The sequence below is a fragment of the Saccoglossus kowalevskii genome, chromosome 5 (genome assembly GCF_978046115.1).
Source record: "Saccoglossus kowalevskii chromosome 5, keSacKowa6.1, whole genome shotgun sequence".
NCBI classification, from domain to species: Eukaryota; Metazoa; Hemichordata; class Enteropneusta; family Harrimaniidae; genus Saccoglossus; species Saccoglossus kowalevskii.
Genome location: NC_140645.1, coordinates 38,458,086 through 38,477,049, shown reverse-complemented (window position 1 = coordinate 38,477,049; position 18,964 = coordinate 38,458,086). Strand labels below are relative to the sequence as shown.

The window sequence follows — 18,964 nt, the reverse complement described above, 5'->3', positions numbered from 1 at the left end:
GGGTTGTTCTGCATTCGATGACAATTAACATGTTGGAACACCCAATGGTATCATTCCTTTAAAACGTTTGGCAACATCAATAAGACTATGTTCTTATATTGAGTATTAAATCGTTTTTCGGATACATATTTAGGTGAAAATAATTTAAAACAGTGTGGTATGTGAAGGTACTATTTCATAACAAATGACACATCAGTTAGTGTTATGATCACAATCGCTACAGCTGCATATGCCGTGCCTTTGTAGCATTAACGCCAAATAAATTATTAATACCATCAAAGAATCCGCCTTTAATACAATCGAGGCAAAGTATACAATAACGACCGAACCATGTAGAACGTTTATTTGGATGAAGTATTCTCGCTAACCATGTACATGTAAGTAGACGTGTGCTTATTTTATTAACCTCTTATTGGCTCCTTAGAGATTGTCACATGCCCAATCAGAATATAATACATTAGTTGCATATAAGCTATTGCTAGATTATCATTTCCGGTTCCACTAAAAGTACTGTCGGATGTTTACGCCATCGTTCTGCATATGACACATTTCGTAACACCGATCTTGTAATAGACGTTTAATTCTGTAGCTAAATGTTGTTGGTTCAGGTGTATTTTTCAATCCCTGTTTATTGGTGTTTATAGTCTACTGTGTATGTTGTGTGTACTAATTGTTGGGAGTTAATTATTATTGTATGTATGTGTATTTAGGTCGTGTCTGTGTTCAATAGCTTTTTTGAATGACATGTATAAAACGTTTTAGCAAAGAACAGTTGATGCACAGACTGTATTCTGCACGTTGTTTGTGGTGTAAGAATTTCGAATCGCGCATTCACTACACGCTATTTTTGGGGGGCAATGGGTTGCAGCATATCGGTGAGCGCGACTGCGAAAATTGGCAAGGTACATTTCAGTTGCCGAGTTGTGAATTCGCACTTCGTGTTTCATGTATGTATGTACGTTTATGCGCGTCATTTCGATTACTTCCACTTACGTGTTGTCGCTGCTGGTGAAACAAATTACTTCCAAAGGCGTTCGTACCTGCATAGGTCATTCTGACCATGATAATACTATGCTTAATTTGTGCGCAGAATTATATTCTGCATGTTATTTGAGGCTTCCGGGATTTGCGCATGTTCATCTTACTCACTGTTAATTAATTGCACATGCCCATCTAGTCACTGTAATTGCGCATGCCCATCTAGTCACTGTAATTGCGCATTCACTATATGCTATTTCAAGCTATATTTCTGGGACTGTTCGTCGTAGCGTAACTGGAACCGCGTTGTATGTTTATATAAAGACGTGTGATTTGGATTGATATAAATATATGGATTTACAACATTCCGTTAGTATTTATGAAACACACTTGTTAATGTTCAATGTTTGATTGTTTGCGACCTCGTTATTGGGCGAGAAACAATTGGAAAATTTCCCAAATACAATTATTTTAAAATACAATTATTTTAGTTCAGCAACTATGGAAATACAATATTTTATTTCAGAAAACAAACACTTAAGGTAGAGATGCAGGTTCGTGGGCACTTGGGAGCGAAATTTTCTTTTTGCTTTTTATTATCCAAACAGTCTTGGCTAAAATTTTGTAGAATTGTTAATAGTGGAACATACTCAAAAAACGATTTAAAAATATAGATAACAGGTGCAAACATGGTGAAAAAAAAAATGACGGGATCTCCATAGTATGCACTATATTTAACTTTTAACAAAACGATAATACATTCAAATTTGGAACTGTTACAGCCATTTTAATTATGAGCATTAGCAAACTTCTTACTGAGTGAATTGTTATGCAAATTAGCAATTATCTCAGCTTCTTTTTAGTGCACATCCCAGAACTTTAAAAAAAATAGCTCCTAGACGCTTTGACCGTTTGTTTTGAAATTTTCACAAATGATTGACAATGTGTTTATCTTCAAAACGCCGTCGGGCATTGTTTTTGGTTGAACAGTGTTACAACAATCGTACATACAAATAGCATGGGTGTTAATTTATGTATAAACTTGAAGTAGTGAAATTTGAGCTGCCGCCCTGCAAAATTGACATCTGGTAGACAGTTTTCAAGAGGGCACTTTCTTCATAGTAAATAGATGTACCCATAAACCAATTTTGACAGGAAACAAAAGCGTGGTTTAGAAGCTAATTTTTTTAATCACTTTTGACCAAAAAAAGCACATTTTTGTCCATATTTCAAACTACAGTATCAATGAAAAATTACTAACAAAATTTCAAAATTCATACAATAAGCTTTCCGAAAATATATAGTTTTGTGGACTAGGGGGGTCATCTTGGTTTCCTAATTAATTAACTAAAATACCTGTCAGGTAAACTGCATCTCTACCTTAAACAAAGACCAACTGAATTAACTTTTGATGGCTTAAAATACATACCATTCTTTCTTTGTTTTTCATTCTATTTACCCACAGTCATTGAGATATATACTATATTGCTTTTGGATTGAAGAAATATACTAAATGTAAATGTTTTGCGTTTGATATCATTTATTATTATATGCATGGCCAAATATTGTCAATAATACCGAACGCAAGATCAGAATAAGCCTGCTGAGATTGTTTTCATCCAACCAATTACGCTAGTCTTTGATGCCTATGACATAACAGACTCATAGTTGAGTCAAATGTCACGTAAATACAGCTCGTAATCAAGATGTCTTTTCCTTAAATTTGTCATTAAATTATATGCCTACCCAGAGTGCAGCAAATGTAGTTAAACATTACAAAGTACGCAATGGTTCTCAGCGCTCGTATATATATTTGTGCTTACTTAGTAAAAACTTCCTTGCATACATATTCAACATCGTTCTGGCACTTAAAACATAGTGAACCGTGAGGTCAGACACTATCAATATTAAATGTATTGTTTTAATAGTGACAAAACACTTTCGACTTAATAAGAATAGAATAGAATAGAATAGAATAGAATAGAATAGAATAGAATAGAATAGAATAGAATAGAATAGAATAGAAACATAACAGACCCGAAACAATTATGTGCAATCAAGTCTAAGCGTACTCGAGGTCGTATATAGGGCAATATAATTCGGTTATCCATAATTATAAATTCAAGCAACAGCGTATGGTAAACTAGCCGAGATGCAAGTATTAAAAGCGTCCTTATTCTAAAAACATATCGTCATCGAGCAATAAAATCGACAGCACAGCATAGCATAAAGACAATTTCGACGTGCTGATTTTCCACGATGTTTTTGAGCTATGCAACAGCAAGCATACTATGGGGGCAATCCTACCGAATGGTAAACACATATTATGTTTTTAGATATACTGTAGTAAGTTTTTGCATGAGAGTTGAGACCGAAAAACTACGTAATTCGCCATGGATAACATGTCGCTGTTTTATGTCTATTCAACAAAGGTGTAAAAACTTGTAATAACTGTTTCAAGTTGAAAGTCGCCTGACGAGTAATAAAGATGTCAATATGTGATTATTTCACATGTGTATTATTTTGGATCATCCTGTACTTCTACCGTGTTAGCGTAACTTTTCAACCTAAGTTGGGTTTCTCCACACCTATATCCGAAAAGACAATTCAGATGATATCCTCTGGAGTGAAAGTTCTCTGATTGGCTATATCACTATCTTTGACTGTTCTTGTTCTATTTACATGTTCGTCATTACTGGCAATATAGGACAGGTATGTGACTAGTCTGCTATTTCATCTGGCATACTGTATTTGGAAACATAAAAAGCTTTGCTTTTATATAAATTACAATTATATCTATCTTCTTAGGTGAAAATGATATGATAAACGTTTTACACTTTTCCAATATTAGTAATAACCTAATTTTCTCCTGTTGTTTGGCTTTGGGTGTCCTTTTGAGTTATTTATAATATGCACTTTAATCGATAAATCACTATTCCGACATTCCAAAATAGACTATACTGGTTACGGTATTTTAATCTAACTATAAATATCGATTCTTTGTTTAAAATAATAACGACAGCAAAGTTGCTTCGCTGTGCTTTAAAAGGCAAATAAAAATGTTTCATGGAACAAAAACGTGTTTACAATGCAACTCATCCATTTTGGATTGTTTCCTGCTTGCGTTCTGATGATATCCTATAATATTATCTGTCAATTATCACTTACGTAATCCAACGCTTGGAATAATCAGTAAGATTACGCATAGATCTGTCATTGCTGGATTATACTGGGTAATCCCATTGTTGATGTTATTATAACATATGTTGCGTGTAGTGTGGTTTTTCATATGATTACGCGACGTCATTGCAACATATTGAGTGTTAGTATTGAAGTCCATTGTCAAACACTGTATCTCCCTTTGATACATTGAGGCCTGTTTGATGTCTGGTTAAATTCTATTACCCATATATCTAACTGTCATATTCGACTTGCTTGTAGATCATTCTACATATGATAGATAAATTATGTGATTTATCCTATATATCATGACACTTCCATGAGATACAGCCATGTGATATTTAAGCAATAACCCCCGCCGAAGGCGGGTGTACCACGAGATATTGCACAATTCACGACATATATGCACGAGCCGCAGGCGAGTGCATATATGGAGTGAATTGTGCAATATCAAGTGGTATACCCAACTTCGGCGGGGGTTATTGCTATTATATTATACCAGTATATTGACAATTCGATAAAACTTGTAAAAAAAGAGTTTACTTTCATCTACTAAAAGATCATGATTATGGCCCTTGAACATGAATATTTATAAGAATAGTATGTAGTTGTATGCTGAATGCATACAAAAATTACATGCGCAACACAGTTCAAATTGAATACAAACTAATTTTTGTTCCACATGAAAAAAAACATATCCACGTTGTATAGAGCAGCGTAAACACACAAATTAGCATAACAAAGGATGACCTTTCTGACCTTTTACTGACGCACAACGCGATTTGAAATGCAGGGTAGTGTACAGTTTGGATCATTTAAACAACGGATTTTCCACGTTTTCATTCCGCTTTTTGTACAATTTGGACTGTAATTTGCCCATTGAAAGTACAGTTGTGAAATAAACCGGTTTTGTGACTCATCATACTACTTGTAACTGTGGATAATTGACGTTCAGCGGGACGCGGCGGGACGCGGTGTATCATGTACGGCGACCGGCACAGCGACCTCAGTTCCAACATCTGACCTGGATACCTTTGGTATAACCAAAGTTTTGTGACAGTATGACTAACAAGTTTTGTCGTTATTCTGGGTAAGTTTGATGGTGTAAGATCGGATTTTCGCATCGTTTTTGTGACACGTACATGATATGCCTAGTCTCAACTCCGACCGAAAGACTTTGCGCGCCGTCGCTCTAATACAGTGGTTGGTGTACACTCGGCACAAATCTGTAGCTTTCGAAATTACCTTCATCATCTCCTGTAATTTATTTACCCATAGTGAAGAATTACAATACAATATATCGTCGTCGAATCCTGCGTTGTCCCGTGGTTTTTGAAACAGATGGCAATTACCCGGGTGCACTGCAATTGGTGGCATACATTTTTGCCTGTGACTCATAGTTTTTTGCATTTTTATGTCATTAAATCCCTCAATTATATCTTGTACTTAAAGATCATGTTTTCTTTGTTGGAAGTTCGCAATCCATCTCAAAGTAACAACACTGAGAACATAGCGTTCTGGCGTTCGTGTAGGCACCTCACAGTGTAAAGGGACGGTGGTTTAGGTTTGTGTGGCGAACGACAATCACCCAACGACCGACGCTCACAACTTGGATCCCACCATTAACAAAAAGCAATATTATAGTTATATAACTTTTCAGATGTTTTTAATTCAGTATTTTTTTTAATATTCTTCTAAAATTCAACCACTATATTTCCCTAAAAATCAAATAATACCGGTTTTATGTATTTCCGTATTAAACCTGTAGTCAATTCATGTTCCAGGGCCACTTGGTTTAGCCGTGCATTATCAGCCAATATACCATGGATTGCATATGCAAATTTTGTGTTTGGACCAATCAAATCAATGTATTAACACCATCAATATACTGGTATAATATAATTATCCATATATCATGACTCCTCCATGAGATACAGCCGTGTGATATTTATCCCATATATCATGACACTTCAATGAGATACAGCCATGTGATATTTATTCATATATCATGACACTTCCATGAGATGCAACCATGTGATATTTATCCATATATCATGACACTTCCATGAGATACAGCCATGTGATATTCATTCATATATCATGACACTTCCATGAGATGCAGCCATGTGATATTTATCCATATATCATGACACTTCCATGAGATACAGCCATGGGATATTGATCCATATAGCATGATACTTCCATGAGATACAACCATGTGATATTTATCTATATATCATGACACTTCCATGTGATACAATCATGTGATATTTATCCATATATCATGACACTTCCATGAGATACAGCCATGTGATATTTATTCCATATATCATCACACTTCCATGAGATACAGCCATGTGATATTTATTCCATATATCATGACACTTCAATGAGATACAGCCAAGTGATATTTATCCCATATATCGTGACACTTCCATAAGATACAGCCATGTGATATTTATCCCCATATATCATGACACTTCTATGAGATACAGCCATGTGATATTTTTCCATATATCATGACACTTCCATGAGATACAGCCATGTGATATTTATCCATATATCATGATACTGCCATGAAATACAGTCACGTGGTATTTATCCATATATCATGACATACCATGAGATACAGCCATGTGATATTTATCCCATATATCATGACACTTCCATGAGATACAGCCATGTGATATTTATCCCATATATCATGACATTTCCATGAGATACACCCATGTAATATTTATCCCATATATCATGACACTTCCATGAGATACAGCCATGTTATGATGTGATATTTATCCCATATATCATGACACTTCCACGAAATACAGCCATGTAATATTTATCCCATATATCATGACACTTCCAGGAGATACAGCCATGTTATAATTATCCCATATATCATGACACTTCCATGAGATACAGCCATGTGATATTTATCCATATATCATGACACTTCCATGAAATACAGCCATGTGATATTTATCCCATATATCATGACACTTCCATGAGATACAGCCATGTGATATTTATCCATATATCATGACACTTTCATGAGATACAACCATGTGATATTGATCCATATATCATGACACTTCCATGAGATACAACCATGTGAAATTTATCCATATATCATGACAGTTCAATGAGAAACAGCCATGTGATATTTATCTATATATCATGACACTTCAATGAGATACAACCATGTGATATTTATCTATATATCATGACACTTCCATGAGTTGCAACCATGTGATATTTATCCATATATCACCACACTTCCATGAGATACAATCATGTGATATTTATCCATATATCATGACACTTCAATGAGATACAGCGATGTGATATTTATTCATATATCATGACCCTTCCATGAGATACAACCATGTAATATTTATTCATATATCATGACACTTCCATGAGATGCAACCATGTGATATTTATCCATATATCATGACACTTCCATGAGATACAGCCATGTGATATTCATTCATATATCATGACACTTCCATGAGATGCAGCCATGTGATATTTATCCATATATCATGACACTTCCATGAGATACAGCCATGGGATATTGATCCATATAGCATGATACTTCCATGAGATACAACCATGGGATATTTATCTATATATCATGACACTTCCATGTGATACAATCATGTGATATTTATCCATATATCATGACACTTCCATGAGATACAGCCATGTGATATTTATTCCATATATCATCACACTTCCATGAGATACAGCCATGTGATATTTATTCCATATATCATGACACTTCAATGAGATACAGCCAAGTGATATTTATCCCATATATCGTGACACTTCCATAAGATACAGCCATGTGATATTTATCCCCATATATCATGACACTTCCATGAGATACAGCCATGTGATATTTTTCCATATATCATGACACTTCCATGAGATACAGCCATGTTATGATGTGATATTTATCCCATATATCATGACACTTCCACGAAATACAGCCATGTAATATTTATCCCATATATCATGACACTTCCAGGAGATACAGCCATGTTATAATTATCCCATATATCATGACACTTCCATGAGATACAGCCATGTGATATTTATCCATATATCATGACACTTCCATGAAATACAGCCATGTGATATTTATCCCATATATCATGACACTTCCATGAGATACAGCCATGTGATATTTATCCATATATCATGACACTTTCATGAGATACAACCATGTGATATTGATCCATATATCATGACACTTCCATGAGATACAACCATGTGAAATTTATCCATATATCATGACAGTTCAATGAGAAACAGCCATGTGATATTTATCTATATATATATATCATGACACTTCAATGAGATACAACCATGTGATATTTATCCCATATATCGTGACACTTCCATAAGATACAGCCATGTGATATTTATCCCCATATATCATGACACTTCCATGAGATACAGCCATGTGATATTTTTCCATATATCATGACACTTCCATGAGATACAGCCATGTTATGATGTGATATTTATCCCATATATCATGACACTTCCACGAAATACAGCCATGTAATATTTATCCCATATATCATGACACTTCCAGGAGATACAGCCATGTTATAATTATCCCATATATCATGACACTTCCATGAGATACAGCCATGTGATATTTATCCATATATCATGACACTTCCATGAAATACAGCCATGTGATATTTATCCCATATATCATGACACTTCCATGAGATACAGCCATGTGATATTTATTCCATATATCATGACACTTCAATGAGATACAGCCAAGTGATATTTATCCCATATATCGTGACACTTCCATAAGATACAGCCATGTGATATTTATCCCCATATATCATGACACTTCCATGAGATACAGCCATGTGATATTTTTCCATATATCATGACACTTCCATGAGATACAGCCATGTTATGATGTGATATTTATCCCATATATCATGACACTTCCACGAAATACAGCCATGTAATATTTATCCCATATATCATGACACTTCCAGGAGATACAGCCATGTTATAATTATCCCATATATCATGACACTTCCATGAGATACAGCCATGTGATATTTATCCATATATCATGACACTTCCATGAAATACAGCCATGTGATATTTATCCCATATATCATGACACTTCCATGAGATACAGCCATGTGATATTTATCCATATATCATGACACTTTCATGAGATACAACCATGTGATATTGATCCATATATCATGACACTTCCATGAGATACAACCATGTGAAATTTATCCATATATCATGACAGTTCAATGAGAAACAGCCATGTGATATTTATCTATATATATATCATGACACTTCAATGAGATACAACCATGTGATATTTATCTATATATCATGACACTTCCATGATATGCAACCATGTGATATTTATCCATATATCACCACACTTCCATGAGATACAACCATGTGATATTTATCCATATATCATGACACTTCAATGAGATACAGCGATGTGATATTTATTCATATATCATGACCCTTCCATGAGATACAACCATGTAATATTTATTCATATATCATGACACTTCCATGAGATACAACCATGTGATATTGATCAATATAGCATGACACTTCCATGAGATACAACCATGTGATATTTATCTATATATCATGACACTTCCATGCGATACAACCATGTGATATTTATCCATATATCATAACACTTCCATGAGATACAACCATGTTATATTTATCCATATATCATGACACTTCCATGAGATACAGCCTTGTGATATTTATCCCATATATCATGACACTTCCATGAGATATAGCCATGTCATGATGTGATATTTTTCTCATATATTATAACATTTACATGAGATACAGCCATGTGATATTTATCCATATATCATGACACTTCCATGAGATACAACCATGTGATGTTGATCCATATATCATGACACTTCCATGAGATACAGCCATGTGATATTTATCCATATATCATGACACTTCCATGAGATACAACCATGTGATGTTGATCCATATATCATGACACTTCCATGAGATACAGCCATATGATATTTATTCCATATATCATGACACTTCCATGAGATACAGCCATGTGATATTTATCCATATATCATGACACTTCCATGAGATACAGCCATGTGATATTTATCCATATATCATGACACTTCCATGAGATACAACCATGTGATGTTGATCCATATATCATGACACTTCCATGAGATACAACCATGTGATATGTATCCCATATATCATGACACTTCCATGAGATACAGCCATATGATATTTATTCCATATATCATGACACTTCCATGAGATACAGCCATGTGATATTTATTCCATATATCATGACACTTCAATGAGATACAGCCAAGTGATATTTATCCCATATATCGTGACACTTCCATAAGATACAGCCATGTGATATTTATCCCCATATATCATGACACTTCCATGAGATACAGCCATGTGATATTTTTCCATATATCATGACACTTCCATGAGATACAGCCATGTTATGATGTGATATTTATCCCATATATCATGACACTTCCACGAAATACAGCCATGTAATATTTATCCCATATATCATGACACTTCCAGGAGATACAGCCATGTTATAATTATCCCATATATCATGACACTTCCATGAGATACAGCCATGTGATATTTATCCCATATATCATGACACTTCCATGAGATACAGCCATGTGATATTTATCCATATATCATGACACTTTCATGAGATACAACCATGTGATATTGATCCATATATCATGACACTTCCATGAGATACAACCATGTGAAATTTATCCATATATCATGACAGTTCAATGAGAAACAGCCATGTGATATTTATCTATATATATATATCATGACACTTCAATGAGATACAACCATGTGATATTTATCCCATATATCGTGACACTTCCATAAGATACAACCATGTGATATTTATCCCATATATCGTGACACTTCCATGAGATACAGCCATGTGATATTTTTCCATATATCATGACACTTCCATGAGATACAGCCATGTTATGATGTGATATTTATCCCATATATCATGACACTTCCACGAAATACAGCCATGTAATATTTATCCCATATATCATGACACTTCCAGGAGATACAGCCATGTTATAATTATCCCATATATCATGACACTTCAATGAAATACAGCCATGTGATATTTATCCCATATATCATGACACTTCCATGAGATACAGCCATGTGATATTTATCCATATATCATGACACTTTCATGAGATACAACCATGTGATATTGATCCATATATCATGACACTTCCATGAGATACAACCATGTGAAATTTATCCATATATCATGACAGTTCAATGAGAAACAGCCATGTGATATTTATCTATATATATATATCATGACACTTCAATGAGATACAACCATGTGATATTTATCCCATATATCGTGACACTTCCATAAGATACAGCCATGTGATATTTATCCCCATATATCATGACACTTCCATGAGATACAGCCATGTGATATTTTTCCATATATCATGACACTTCCATGAGATACAGCCATGTTATGATGTGATATTTATCCCATATATCATGACACTTCCACGAAATACAGCCATGTAATATTTATCCCATATATCATGACACTTCCAGGAGATACAGCCATGTTATAATTATCCCATATATCATGACACTTCCATGAGATACAGCCATGTGATATTTATCCATATATCATGACACTTCCATGAAATACAGCCATGTGATATTTATCCCATATATCATGACACTTCCATGAGATACAGCCATGTGATATTTATTCCATATATCATGACACTTCAATGAGATACAGCCAAGTGATATTTATCCCATATATCGTGACACTTCCATAAGATACAGCCATGTGATATTTATCCCCATATATCATGACACTTCCATGAGATACAGCCATGTGATATTTTTCCATATATCATGACACTTCCATGAGATACAGCCATGTTATGATGTGATATTTATCCCATATATCATGACACTTCCACGAAATACAGCCATGTAATATTTATCCCATATATCATGACACTTCCAGGAGATACAGCCATGTTATAATTATCCCATATATCATGACACTTCCATGAGATACAGCCATGTGATATTTATCCATATATCATGACACTTCCATGAAATACAGCCATGTGATATTTATCCCATATATCATGACACTTCCATGAGATACAGCCATGTGATATTTATCCATATATCATGACACTTTCATGAGATACAACCATGTGATATTGATCCATATATCATGACACTTCCATGAGATACAACCATGTGAAATTTATCCATATATCATGACAGTTCAATGAGAAACAGCCATGTGATATTTATCTATATATATATCATGACACTTCAATGAGATACAACCATGTGATATTTATCTATATATCATGACACTTCCATGATATGCAACCATGTGATATTTATCCATATATCACCACACTTCCATGAGATACAACCATGTGATATTTATCCATATATCATGACACTTCAATGAGATACAGCGATGTGATATTTATTCATATATCATGACCCTTCCATGAGATACAACCATGTAATATTTATTCATATATCATGACACTTCCATGAGATACAACCATGTGATATTGATCAATATAGCATGACACTTCCATGAGATACAACCATGTGATATTTATCTATATATCATGACACTTCCATGCGATACAACCATGTGATATTTATCCATATATCATAACACTTCCATGAGATACAACCATGTTATATTTATCCATATATCATGACACTTCCATGAGATACAGCCTTGTGATATTTATCCCATATATCATGACACTTCCATGAGATATAGCCATGTCATGATGTGATATTTTTCTCATATATTATAACATTTACATGAGATACAGCCATGTGATATTTATCCATATATCATGACACTTCCATGAGATACAACCATGTGATGTTGATCCATATATCATGACACTTCCATGAGATACAGCCATGTGATATTTATCCATATATCATGACACTTCCATGAGATACAACCATGTGATGTTGATCCATATATCATGACACTTCCATGAGATACAGCCATATGATATTTATTCCATATATCATGACACTTCCATGAGATACAGCCATGTGATATTTATCCATATATCATGACACTTCCATGAGATACAGCCATGTGATATTTATCCATATATCATGACACTTCCATGAGATACAACCATGTGATGTTGATCCATATATCATGACACTTCCATGAGATACAACCATGTGATATGTATCCCATATATCATGACACTTCCATGAGATACAGCCATATGATATTTATTCCATATATCATGACACTTCCATGAGATACAGCCATGTGATATTTATCCATATATCATGACACTTCCATGAGATACAACCATGTGATGTTGATCCATATATCATGACACTTCCATGAGATACAACTATGTGAAATTTATCCATATATCATGACACTTCAATGAGAAACAGCCATGTGTTATTTATCTATATATCATGACACTTCAATGAGATACAATCATGTTATATTTATTATATATCATGACAATTCCATGAGATGCAACCACGTGATATTTATCCATATATCACCACACTTCCATGAAATACAACCATGTGATATTTATCCATATGTCATGACACTTCCATGAGATACAGCGATGTGATATTTATTCATATATCATAACCCTTCCATGATATACAACCATGTGATATTTATCCATATATCATGACACTTCCATGAAATACAACCATGTGATATTTATCCCATATATCATGACACTTCCATGAGATGGAGCCATGTAATATTTATATCATATATTATGACACTTCCATGAGATACAGCCATGTGATATTTGTCCCATATATCATGACATTTCCATGAGATGCACCCATGTGATATTTATCCCGTATATCATGACACTTCCATGAGATACAGCCTTGTGATATTTATCCCATATATCATGACACTTCCATGAGATGCAGCCATGTAATATTTATATCATATATTATGACACTTCCATGAGATACAGCCATGTGATATTTATCCCATATATTATAACATTTACATGAGATACAGCCATGTGATATTTATCCCATATATCATGACACTTCCATGAGATACAGCCATGTGATATTTATCCCATATATCATGACAATTCCATGAGATGCAACCATGTGATATTTATCCATATATCATGACACTTCCATGAGATACAGCCATGTGATATTTATCCCATATATCATGACACTTCCATGGGATACAGCCATGTGATATTTATCCCATATATCATGACAATTCCATGAGATACAACCATGTGATATTTATCCATATATCATGACACTTCCATGAGATACAGCCATGTGATATTTATCCATATATCATGACACTTCCATGAGATACAGCCATGTAATATTTATATCATATATTATGACACTTCCATGAGATACAGCCATGTGATATTTATCCCATATATCATGACACTTCCATGAGATGCAGCCATGTAATATTTATATCATATATTATGACACTTCCATGAGATACAGCCATGTGATATTTATCCCATATATCATGACATTTCCATGAGATGCACCCATGTGATATTTATCCCGTATATCATGACACTTCCATGAGATACAGCCTTGTGATATTTATCCCATATATTATAACATTTACATGAGATTCAGCCATGTGATATTTATCCCATATATCATGACACTTCCATGAGATACAGCCATGTGATATTTATCCCATATATCATGACAATTCCATGAGATGCAACCATGTGATATTTATCCATATATCATGACACTTCCATGAGATACAGCCATGTGATATTTATCCCATATATCATGACACTTCCATGGGATACAGCCATGTGATATTTATCCCATATATCATGACACTTCCATGAGATGCAGCCATGTAATATTTATATCATATATTATGACACTTCCATGAGATACAGCCATGTGATATTTATCCCATATATCATGACATTTCCATGAGATGCACCCATGTGATATTTATCCCGTATATCATGACACTTCCATGAGATACAGCCTTGTGATATTTATCCCATATATTATAACATTTACATGAGATACAGCCATGTGATATTTATCCCATATATCATGACACTTCCATGAGATACAGCCATGTGATATTTATCCCATATATCATGACAATTCCATGAGATGCAACCATGTGATATTTATCCATATATCATGACACTTCCATGAGATACAGCCATGTGATATTTATCCCATATATCATGACACTTCCATGGGATACAGCCATGTGATATTTATCCCATATATCATGACAATTCCATGAGATACAACCATGTGATATTTATCCATATATCATGACACTTCCATGAGATACAGCCATGTGATATTTATCCATATATCATGACACTTCCATGAGATACAGCCATGTGATATTTATCTATATATCATGACACTTCCATGAGATACAGCCATATGATATTTATCCATATATCATGATACTACCATGAAATACAGTCACGTGGTATTTATCCATATATCATGACATACCATGAGATACAGCCATGTGATATTTATCCCATATATCATGACACTTCCATGAGATACAGCCATGTGATATTTATCCATATATCATGATACTACCATGAAATACAGTCACGTGGTATTTATCCATATATCATGACGCTTCCATGAGATACAGCCATGTGATATTCATTCATATATCATGACACGTCCATGAGATGCAGCCATGTGATATTTATCCCATATATCATGACACTTCAATGATATACAGCCATGTGATATTTATCCCATATATCATGACACTTCCATAAGATACAGCCATGTGATATTTATCCCATATATCATGACACTTCCATGAGATACAACCATGTGATATTTTTCCATATATCATGACACTTCCATGAGATACAGCCATGTTATGATGTGATATTTATCCCATATATCATGACACTTCCACGAAATACAGCAATGTAATATTTATCCCATATATCATGACACTTCCATGAGATACAGCCATGTTATAATTATCCCATATATCATGACACTTCCATGAGATACAGCCATGTGATATTTATCTCATATATCATGACACTTCCATGAAATACAGCCATGTGATATTTATCCATATATCATGACACTTCCATGAGATACAGCCATGTGATATTTATCCATATATCATGACACTTTCATGAGATACAACCATGTGATATTGATCCATATATCATGACACTTCCATGAGATACAACCATGTGAAATTTATCCATATATCATGACACTTCAATGAGAAACAGCCATGTGATATTTATCCATATATCATGACACTTCCATGAGATACAGCCATGTGATATTTATCCATATATCATGACACTTTCATGAGATACAACCATGTGATATTGATCCATATATCATGACACTTTCATGAGATACAACCATGTGATATTTATCCATATATCATGACACTTCCATGAGATACAACCATGTGAAATTTATCCATATATCATGACACTTCCATGAGATACAGCCATGTAGTATTTATTCATATATAGTGACACTTCCATGAGATACAACCATGTGATATTAATCCATATATCATGACACTTCCATGAGATACAACCATGTGATATTTATCCATGTATCATGACACTTCCATGAGATACAGCCATGTGATATTTATCCCATATATCATGACAATTCCATGAGATGCAACCATGTGATATTTATCCATATATCATGACACTTCCATGAGATACAGCCATGTGATATTTATCCCATATATCATGACACTTCCATGAGATACAGCCATGTGATATTTATCCCATATATCATGACACTTCCATGAGATACAGCCATTTGATATTTATCCATTTATCATGACACTTCCATGAGATACAGCCATGTGATATTTATCTAAATATCATGACACTTCCATGAGACACAGCCATGTGATATTTATCCATATATCATGACACTTCCATGAGATACAGCCATGTGATATTTATCCATATATCATGACACTTCCATGAGATACAGCCATGTGATATTTATCCATATATCATGATACTGCCATGAAATACAGTCACGTGGTATTTATCCATATATCATGACATACCATGAGATACAGCCATGTGATATTTATCCCATATATCATGACACTTCCATGAGATACAGCCATGTGATATTTATCCCATATATCATGACATTTCCATGAGATACACCCATGTGATATTTATCCCGTATATCATGACACTTCCATGAGATACAGCCTTGTGATATTTATCCCATATATTATAACATTTACATGAGATACAGCCATGTGATATTTATCCCATATATCATGACAATTCCATGAGATGCAACCATGTGATATTTATCCATATATCATGACACTTCCATGAGATACAGCCATGTGATATTTATCCCATATATCATGACACTTCCATGAGATACAGCCATGTGATATTTATCCCATATATCATGACAATTCCATGAGATACAACCATGTGATATTTATCCATATATCATGATACTACCATGAAATACAGTCACGTGGTATTTATCCATATATCATGACATACCATGAGATACAGCCATGTGATATTTATCCCATATATCATGACACTTCCATGAGATACAGCCATGTGATATTTATCCATATATCATGATACTACCATGAAATACAGTCACGTGGTATTTATCCATATATCATGACACTTCCATGAGATACAGCCATGTGATATTCATTCATATATCATGACACGTCCATGAGATGCAGCCATGTGATATTTATCCCATATATCATGACACTTCAATGATATACAGCCATGTGATATTTATCCCATATATCATGACACTTCCATAAGATACAGCCATGTGATATTTACCCCATTTATCATGACACTTCCATGAGATACAACCATGTGATATTTTTCCATATATCATGACACTTCCATGAGATACAGCCATGTTATGATGTGATATTTATCCCATATATCATGACACTTCCACGAAATACAGCCATGTAATATTTATCACATATATCATGACACTTCCAGGAGATACAGCCATGTTATAATTATCCCATATATCATGACACTTCCATGAGATACATCCATGTGATATTTATCCCATATATCATGACACTTCCATGAAATACAGCCATGTGATATTTATCCATATATCATGACACTTTCATGAGATACAGCCATGTGATATTTATCCATATATCATGACACTTCCATGAGATACAGCCATGTGATATTTATCTATATATCATGACACTTTCATGAGATACAACCATGTGATATTGATCCATATATCATGACACTTCCATGAGATACAACCATGTGAAATTTATCCATATATCATGACACTTTCATGAGATACAACCATGTGATATTGATCCATATATCATGACACTTCCATGAGATACAACCATGTGATATTTATCCCATATATCATGACACTTCCATGAGATACAACCATGTGAAATTTATCCATATATCATGACACTTCAATGAGAAACAGCCATGTGATATTTATCCATATATCATGACACTTCAATGAGAAACAGCCATGTGATATTTATCCATATATCATGACACTTCCATGAGATACAGCCATGTGATATTTATCCATATATCATGACACTTTCATGAGATACAACCATGTGATATTGATC

The 18,964-nt window shown here is 34.2% G+C and overlaps 1 protein-coding gene across 1 annotated transcript in view; it reads left to right on the top strand.

The window, feature by feature from the left end:
- The first annotated feature begins 345 nt into the window (after positions 1-345).
- Positions 346-18,964, top strand: part of LOC102801161 (allatostatin-A receptor-like) — a 93,596-nt gene continuing 74,977 nt past the window's right edge. The window contains exon 1 of the mRNA XM_006825973.3: positions 346-377. The gene's annotated coding sequence lies outside the window, so the exon portion shown is untranslated. The remainder of the gene's footprint in view (positions 378-18,964) is intronic.